We start from the raw sequence: 9,179 nt of genomic DNA, 5'->3' as shown, positions 1-9,179 counted from the left end.
CCTCCTCCAAGGCTCCGTCGCGAGTTTGTAGCTGCTCCTCAACCAACCCGGACACTCTACTTACAAAAGACGGCTCTACCAGGCCTTTATCCAAGACTTCATCTTGGCTCATAATTTTATCTTGTTCGTCCAAACGAGCCTCCAATCCTTTTACCTCCTCCCCCAAATTCATCCCTTGCTTCCTCAGCTCTCCCCACTCTTCAACCTGCAGCTGCATACGAGCATCCACACAGACACGATGACGTTCCAGGCTTTCATCCACTTTATCAACCCGAATGTTCGTTGCATCAATTTTATCTACCAATTTTTTTCGTATATTTTCCCCCTCCAATGTAATTTCTATCTTTGTTTCCTCCAATCTATCCTCGAATTTTCTTTGTATTTCTCCCAATTTAACATCCACACACTCCTGCATCTCAGTTTTCATTTTCTCCATCTTTTCCCCCAATTCATCCCTCATTAAATCAATCCGTGCACCCAACTGTTCCCCCATTACCCCCAATCGATCCGCCATCTCTGCCCCATGTGCCGTCATTTCTGCCCTCTGTGTCACGAATTGATTTTCCATTTGTGCCCCCTGTGCCATCATTTCTGCCCTCTGTGTCACGAATTGATTTTCCATTTGTGCCGTCATTTCTGCCATTTGTGCCCCCTGTGCCGTCATTTTTGCCCCCTGTGCTGTAATTGCACTCATTAAACGTTCCAACATTGTCCAGATAGTCATCGTGCCGGTTTCCGGCGCTGCCGGCTCCGTTACGGGCGATGGAGTACGGTCCACGCTCGGAATGGGGGAGGTTCCAACCCTACCCCCGTCTCTCCCTTCTTCCCCCGACTCGCTGCCAGACACGTGGCCTTACTCCTCAAACATCTGCACATCGGCCATGGTGCAGAAGTCCCGTTTGCCGCCAATTAATTTAAATTTGAAAAATCCCGCCAAAATTTTCCCGCGCTCGCACGCTTTTCTGTGTTAGTTTTATATTCCAATTCGTGGCGAGATTTTAATCTTGGTATATTCTCCCGATACCAAATATAATTTAGAGGGGTTCGAACATCCCACTCCTGACACCAATGTGACGTCCACGGGACTTGAACAGTCCCGCCAACGTAGAATGAGCCGAAACGATGGAGGCGGTTTATTTATTTATAACCCAGACATGGCGGTTCTAATCGCTCTACCGCAAACGGGACGAGGAAGGTGGCACGAGTCGCTTTTCACCGAGTTGATGATGTTTATTTGTTTTTATTATTAACCAGAAATAACAAGACTCGGCAAGAAAAGGGATCCGGGGCGATTCGACGGGATGGTGTGGGATCGGGCGTGGGGAAAACACAGACAATTCCAATGAATATACAGATCTCAAACCCTCTAAGGCACCAAGTACACACACACACACACACACACACACACACACACACACACACACACACACACACACACACACACACACACACACAACGTAGCTATTTCTGGTGGTCAGGCTGGACCGTGGTGTGGACGCAACTGTCCCTGGATCGGCGTCGGACAAGCTGGCCTTGCTCTCGTCAGGGGGGCAGGAGAAACTGTGGTGCTGTCGACCTCCTGGTCCTGGCCCAAGTCCGCTCACAGCCGCCAGGGAACCAGTTCTGGCGCCAATTTGCGAGCAGGAGAGGGAGGCAGGTCCGCCCGCCGTTCGACCCCGTACTCCGAGTCAGCAGAACCCCAGAGCCAACCAAGGTGAGGCACGAGGCTCAGCAAGGCTCCAAGACACGATGAAGAACACGATCGAATCAGCACAACAACAAGTACGCTTCCCGCGCAACAGCCTCCACACCAAAAAAACACGATCTTTTTGTTCCGATCTTCTTCCTCTTCCTTTTCGACCCCGAAAAGAACCTTTTTATCCTCCCGTCCTCGTCACTTCCAATCGAGCCGTTTTATTGGCCCACCGCCGTCGCCTTCCGCCAATCGTGATCACGGGGCGGAGCCATCCGCAGCCCTGTCCTGTGACGTCACGGCCAGCCTCCAGGGACTACTAAAAGGGGTTTACGCAGACACACTTACCCTATCCCGTGTCCCTATCTTATTACGTGACAATTATCATTTCCCCCTTGAAGAAATGAACATTTACTAGACAACTTATCACCACTGAATTGCTACTTATTACATCGAGATCCTGGTAAACTCGAACAGCATGGCATACCTAATTAAACATCCTAATTACCCTTTGAATGCATACCCCCCCCCCTCAAACGTAACTAATATATATATACATATATATATAATATATACATATATATATGCATACATATATATATATATATATATATATATATACATATATATATATATCTCTCTCAAGAACAACATTTGGTGAGGCATAGCTCTCCCCACCTCCTCCCCCTCAACAACCCCACCACCACCACCCTTAATAACCCCACATCAGGCAACAAAGCGACAGGTTGTATCCGGGCAGTAATTAATGCTCCACCGCACGTCTGCCTTCCCTTCCTCTCACCCCTCTTCCTCTTCTTTTCCCTCCACCTTTTAGTATTCCCATCAGCCAAGCAACAGGTGGTGTTTGCTACTATTTATTAAGACTGCTTTGGTGGTGGTCGATTACTTCTCTAAGTACCCTGAGGTTCAGCACTTAGCTCACCTCAACATACACTTGGTGATCATTGAGCTCAAAGCCATTTTTGCACAATCAGGAGCACCCAATATAATTGGCACCGACAATACTTGCCAGTTCACGTGTGGAGACTTCCAATTCTTCACCAAGGAATGGGATTTCAACCACCACACCTTGAGACCACGATTTCCTCAGAGTAACAGGCAAGGTGAACAGTTTGTGCAGACATTGAAATCGCTAATAAATAAATAAAAAATAGCACCGCGAAGCGGGCGCAACCCCTCGGCCCCTTGACGCAAACCAATTTCAAGATGGTGGCCATATTGAAAATCACAGCACGCCCATTTTCGAAAGGAACCTTCCTCTACTCAACCGCAACACTCCCTGCAAAAATGGATTTAATCGGACAAGGCGTTCTCCTCGAAATTAACGGAAACCTATTTCAAGATGGCTGCCATGGCGGCCACAGTGAAAATCGCAGCGTGCCCATTTTGGAAAGGAACCTTCCTCTACTCAACCCCATTATACCTCACCAGAATGAAATCAATGTGTGAAGCCGTTCTCAAGTTATTGTCCGGAAACCAAATTCAAGATGGCTGCTCTTGCTGCCATATTGGATATCGGATTGCGCTGAATATCGAAAGGAACCTTCCTCTAAACACCCCCATATCACACAAAAATGAAATCAATAAGTCAAGACGTTCTCAAGTTATTGTCCGGAAACCAAATTCAAGATGAGGAGGAGAACGCCCGAGCCGCCATATTGGATACGGGATTGTGCTGTATATCGAGGAGAACGATCGAGAAGAACGAGTCAATTTCGAGGAGAACGCCCTAGCCGCCATATTGGATATCGGATTGTGCTGTATATCGAAAGGAACCTTCCTCTAACCATCCCCATTATAATAAAATCAATCTGTCAGGCCGTTCTCAAGTTATTGTCCTGAAACCGAATTCAAGATAGCTGCCCTAGCCGCCATATTGGATATCGCATCGCACTCAATATCGAAAGGAACCTTCCTCTACCCAGCCCCAACACACTGCAAAAATGGATTTAATAGGACAAGGCGTTCTCCTCGAAATCGATGGAAACCAATTTCAAGATGGCTGCCATGGAGGCCACATTGAAAATCGCAGCGCACCCATTTTCGAAATGAACCTTCCTCTACTGAACCCCAACACACCCTGCAAAAATGGATTTAATCGGACAAGGCGTTCTCCTCAAAATCGACGGAAACCAATTTCAAGATGGCTGCCATGGAGGCCACATTGAAAATCGCAACGTGCCCATTTTTTAAAGGAACCTTCCTATACTCAACTCCAACATACCCTGCAAAAATGGATTTAATCGGACAAGGCGTTATCCTCGAAATTGACGGAAACCAAAAGTTGACAGACGCCCGGACAACGCCTATGACGACAATACCCCTTCACCAATTCGGGCTGAGGGGTAAAAAGCCCAGACATACCGTGCGCTATTAGAATACCGCAACACCCCCCTTGACGGTACAGATGTTTCCAAGTACGAACACAAGAATTGCACGTCACTAAATTTTGGATGTACTTTATTAATGTAAGAAATACATTTTCTCAATGTGGAAATGCCACACCCTTCTGAAATCACGTTCACACAGAAACATGGACGTTAAAGAATTGAAAAGAAAATTTGATTCACACCACAGATCAAAATATATCAGGATCTCAATTAACACATGAGGGCATTAATGATGGAAAACACAGTTACAGATTTAAATCAATAATATATTCAACATTTTTGGTGAAATTAGTTACAGTTTCAATCAGAATACTAAATAGGACCGACATCAACACAGTTATTCTTTTTCACCCATCAACATACAATTAATGCGTAATCGTACATTTTAAATTTTGAAAGCCGAGTGGTCTACCCACAAAATTCAGTACACGCAAGGTGGCTTGGTGAGAAACTGTTTTTAATGTAATTTATTACAGACCATTTAAACACGAGTTAAGTGATGAAGATAAGGATAGTCACAAATATCAAGACCCGCAAGTATGTTGGTTACATGAGGTAGGGTTATTGGTGGCAGAAAATATGATGTGGAAGGGTGAGGGAGGACTTGAAATGGTGGTACACCGCCAGTTGCTTGAAGAACAAAAACTTTTTAAAACAAACTTCACAGACGGCTTCATGAGGAGAAAAGCCTCCAGTTACATAATTGACACCCCCAACACATTCAGGAATGTTTAAGATGCATTTTGAATCATATCAAGGAGAACATCAAAGACCATGGCTGCTTGTAATCTTAACTGAAAATTAAAAAAAAATACATCTAGATTTTGTCTTCCTTACAATGTCTGGCAATTCAGTGTCCAAGAAAACATGGTGAACATTTCTTGCCACAGCGGATTACAAAACATCACAAGGAAAATCTGTCAAGGTGTAGACTACGTTTCAGTGTCATTCAGAACAGCATTCTCAATGCTGTAAGGAAGACAAGATCTTCCAGCTGGCAATGAGATGATACGCAGACATTATCCAACTCCAGGCCTCCAAATCACCTCCACTCCTTTATTCATTCTCCCACTTGTGTAAATGCCTTCCATAATCTGCAGTGTGACTATTAAACCTCAGATATTCAAGTGGGCAATAAAACATCACCACGTCACCCTCCATTCCTAACCGTGATCTTTTCCTCCCTCAACCCAGCATTTATGTCTTTCTTCTCTTTCCTCATACTGGTCATTCATCCACTTCGTAGTTGCATCCATTTGTTGTGGCACCATCTAACTCGGTGTATTACCTGCTACACTCTGGCACCTTGCTCTACCATGAACCGAGTTTTTGTTTTAAAGAGAGCGAGCCAATCATCTCCTCGTTCAAACCCTTGTTTGAACATGGTTGCGACATATTGAAGAGAAAACAGCCCCACAATTTAGTGCAACCTTGGATGTTGCAGAATCTCCAAGATGTCGTTATTCAAGGTTCAGCTTCCACAACAATCTGTACCGTCTAATTAGTGGAATGTAAAGGCATCGTCAATGTCATTGCATATTGTTGCGAAAATGGCTTCTTGGTGCTAACACTGCATCGATTGGAAGTTATTTCTCTTAATTCATATTTTAGCACACGTGTGAGGTAAAATAAACTCCAATAAGAATATGCGTTAATAATCGTTTAGATAGCATGGCATCTCCCCTCACAACGTTTATTATTTTATCCTCGGTAAAACTGCCTTTTATATTCTCGAAGCTAGCGGCCTTGTGGACCAAACCGGAGCACAAGTTCAGGCGTACTCTTGTTGGGCCTCCAACTTTCAGGACGGATCGAGAAACTTCGTGGCGGAGCCTCAGCTTGAGTGGCACCTGAATGGTCAATGGGTGCGGAGTAGCCAGGGCTTGGCGACATCACAAGGAGGGATGCCAGCTGAGGTGATAAAAGGGGCTGGAGGACAGTCCAAAAGAAGTCACAGTCTAGTTTGCAGTTTGGCTGGAGAGTACAGTTTCATAAAATCTGGAGTGCAGTGCAGAGAAGGTCAGAAGGGTAAGCAATGTTTGACCGCCCAGGCTCAAACCCCAGCATTGTTCCGAGCCACCCCATTCTGACCTGCAAGACCACAGTTCCTGCCTGCCTCTCTGGCCACAAACACCCCGTTGGACTTACGGTGCCCAAATGGACTGCGCCCAAGTATTCCATGTCACATGTCCCTCTCTAGTCTTCTCCTGTGGAATGCTTGAAGTCTCAAGTTGGGATACCAAAGATCCTCCTGTTTGTACAAAATCTCAAGGCACGGACGGACTTCATTTGTAAATAAACCTGTTTATTTTACAGTATATTACCATCATTGTTTTCCTGTCTTTCTGCTCCCAGTTTTTAAAAAGACATTATAAACTCACTTGGTCTCTTGAGCTATTCGGAACGCTATCAATCGCTGATCGATTTGGTCTTAAATCCTTTTAGGGGATATTTGGGTTTGGAGCACGTAACGCTCATCAAATTCACCTCCTCACTGATTAAAATCACCACTCAGGTTTCATCCTGATTAGGACACCAGTGAGACGGGGTGCCCAATGCACCACCTGATCGGCCATGGATGTTCCAAATTGATCTTGGTATTGGAGTGAATAGGCCCTTAATCCAACTGGTAGTGTCAAGGCCGTTTGGCCGACGTGATCCCTGTAAAATATCAATGCAAACTCAAGTGATACAGATAATGTGCAAGCACAGAACATGAATCCCAAAATGAAATATGATTCGGGGTTTAGATGTTCACCAAATTTTGGTCATTCTCGAGCACATTCGGTCATCAAAGTGCAATTCAGGAAGTGTTGAACCTTTCTTTTGTTACGCTTCATTTTCCCACAGGTAAACCTACAAGCTTAGCTAAATCATCCATTCAATAAATGTCACTGCATGAAACTCAAATTAATGGAAATCTTGAGGCCTAGCAAAAAGTTTCATAGCATAATTGTTGTATAGTAGGTGTATTAAAAGTTCAGGTTTAACTTCAGCTGCAGCAAATATATCAACCAGAGCCATATCTCTGACCTCCAGAGAAACAGTCACATCAGAAGGAAAAACCTTGTTTGTTTGTTTTTTCCTTTTCTTTTCAAAAGGCAGCAAAAAGCATGTCGATAAGAAGGAACTGCGAGGCTAATGTGTCACGTGTTAATCTTGCCATCAGAGGCAGAGCTCCCCAATTCTCATTTTCTGAACTCTTCCTCAAAGTTCCTTCCGCTTTATGACCAGCGGTCCAACATTATCACCAGTTTCCTCATTGTGGCGGTTGTGAGAACCATCACACACAGGGAACTGAAAAATAAAATAAAATAAAAAAAGCAGACACACATTCCAAATCAGAAAAAAGGCAACTCTCATTTTGTGCAAGTCTTTTTCTTAAACACTTGCATAATAATAACAATACCATTCCTTTCATGCCATGAAGGCACATCGGGCTGCAGAGGCAGTTTCATTGGCAAGGAGTACGGTCCTGGATGGGTCGCCACTCTGACGCAGGTTACCCCGAATGGTTATTACCCCAGTATACTGGTACTCATTTTGCTGACCTTGGAAGGATAGCAGGCCGAGTCAACCCCACCTGGTGTTAATTCAACAGTCAACAGAGGCTTGAACTAAGGACCTTAAGGTCCCAAGCCAACACCAAGCTTTTTAAACACTTCTACAAAAGGAATTTTTTAAACCAAAAATAAACAAACAAATAAATAAAATCACTGGCAAGATATAAAATGATAGCTGTATATAAAGTCCCTTGGAGTTCAAAAATCAGATGGAAAGCTATTTCATGATAACGAAAATAAATGAAGTTTCAAAAAGGATTCATTAGCTTCGTTTGGAAAGTTCACCGTTTGTGGCATACATACTTCATTCCTGGATTTTTGACTTCCCCCACTCACACAGTCAACATGTTGCACTATCAATGGAATAATCCTCCTCCTCCTCCCACAGAGGTAGTTATGCTCATACACTGAACTTAAAACCGGGTCTCACCCTGCCCCCAACACACCTACTTATTGCCATTATCCACCACTGTTTATCAAGCTACTAGCCAAGACCTCTCTTGGGGTGGCCATATAGCAAAGCTGGCCTTCAAAGCCACACTCAGTCTTTTGTTTAAAATAAAATAAAATAAAATCAGAATGATTGCAGCTTACAAGGCCTTTGTCCACAGCACATTGGAGTACTGCTCTCCCCCATGGACTGGTGACCCAGCATCACAACTCTCTCCCCATCTACTGGATTTTGTGGAATATAAAGCTCTCAATATTATTGGAATCTCCCATTAGGAGGCCAAAGCACAAGGTCTGTTGCTCTCACATCATAGGCAGGTCGTTGACCTATTTTTTCTTTTAACCAACTCTCCTTCAGTCTCCCTCTGCTATTTAAGCCTTCTGGCTCTGATCAGCAACTCCAGGATGCACCAAGTTCTTCCAGTATCCCCCTTCCTGGTTATCCTTCCAAATTACAAGCAGATTTCCCAAACCAAACCAACACATTTTTTTCCCCATCCTTTTGACCCACACTACTTGTCTGGATAAACTTTAAAAAAAATATATCATTTTGAGAGAAAAAGTTAAAAGCTATAGGGTTAATGAAGACATCAGATTTAAATTTAGAAGGCATCATTTTTTTTCTTCAATACATGTATAGCAGAGCCACCATCTTTGCGATAAAAACTGAAAATGCCACTTCAGAGCTTGTCATTTTTAAGAACAGTGTTTTATCACTCGACCACACTTTCACTCTTGTACTTTTACTGGGAAATCATTTATGTTTCATGGTAATTGGCTATACACACAGATAAGATCGTGACTGGAAATGCCACCATTCGATGCAAAAAAAATAAATCAAGGTTTGAAATAAAGCATGGTGGGTGGATAGCAAACCTTACCCGCATAAACCTTATGCAAGCAAACGTACTAAAATGTGTTATGAGCACTTTGTTACAGGAGATTTAAAATTTTGCAAATAAAGTATAATTATTTATCAACCTGCATTCCTATGCATTAATTATTCACTGAATTTAAAACAAGTGTCAAATTACAAGTCAAACTTTGTTATTAATTTTGCTG

Source organism: Eptatretus burgeri, chromosome 10 (genome assembly GCF_056783735.1).
Source record: "Eptatretus burgeri isolate ZD-2024b chromosome 10, Ebu_testis_v1, whole genome shotgun sequence".
NCBI lineage: Eukaryota > Metazoa > Chordata > Myxini > Myxiniformes > Myxinidae > Eptatretus > Eptatretus burgeri.
This window is presented reverse-complemented; position numbering follows the sequence as displayed.